Here is a 1085-nt window from a genome sequence, read left to right on the forward strand (position 1 = left end):
TCCCCACCCCCACCCTCCGCACCCCCCACACACATGCGCACACGCACAAACACATAATACTGTCTCACCGCGTTGTTATGTGAGGTGGATTTATCTATAGACAAAAAAATTTGGCAATGGTAAGTGGCTCTTTCTTGAAAGAAAAAAACCCCCTCGTTGCCCTTGGAAAAAAGAGCACCATTTTCCCCCTACAGTTCAGACCTTTATACCATGGTCTTCCCCAATTGCATTTTTTTTCTGCTACTGTTGCTCTGTCCCACCCCCCTCTCCACCTTCTTTACCCTTCCCCCCTCCCCGCCTTTTATTTTCCTCTTCCTCTTCCCTTTTCCTCGGTCAACGTAACTAACTCCTGTCAAAAACAATTTAAAGAACCGTGACCCGAGAAAAAAAAGCATGATAACAGGGTGCAGCACATAAACAGGGCGCAGTAGACCTAAAGACTGAAGAATATTAATGACTGTCTTGGGCTGACCAAAGATTCTCCGCTGTTGGAGAATCATTGCGGTGATGTTGTGTCATACTTAAATATAACTCACAGGGAATTCCCGAAAAATACTCAGTGCCGCAGGGAAGGTAATTTTTTCTCGGATAAGAACAGATTTTCCTGGAAAAATATATCTCGCGTAATGTTTTGGGCTATCCAATTTATACTGTTCATGAAAGCTCACATGCTACGCCTTTGTATTACTCATACTTATGCACATGGTTAGGTTATGTAGACTCTTTGGTCTGGCTTTGAGCAAAGAGATGAACGATACCGACCGTCCTAATTTTTAAAGGTTGTACTTCGTTGTTGGTATCTAGATATTTCATTTCCTGACAGGGTTGGTATCGTGTATGGTAAGTAAATATTGTGTTAGTAAATTAAACACATGTTTCATGCACTTACGTTTTGATATATTTAATATACAGACCTGCTTAAAAGGAGGTACGAGTATACACTAGATTAACCTTTAGGCAACAATGTAAACACACATACACGCTTTCATACACAAACACACACACACATAATATGTGCACACACGCACATACACACACGCACACACACACACACACACACACACACACACACACACACACACACA

The sequence above is a fragment of the Aplysia californica genome, unplaced genomic scaffold, assembly GCF_000002075.1.
Source record: "Aplysia californica isolate F4 #8 unplaced genomic scaffold, AplCal3.0 scaffold00016, whole genome shotgun sequence".
Lineage (NCBI taxonomy): Eukaryota > Metazoa > Mollusca > Gastropoda > Aplysiida > Aplysiidae > Aplysia > Aplysia californica.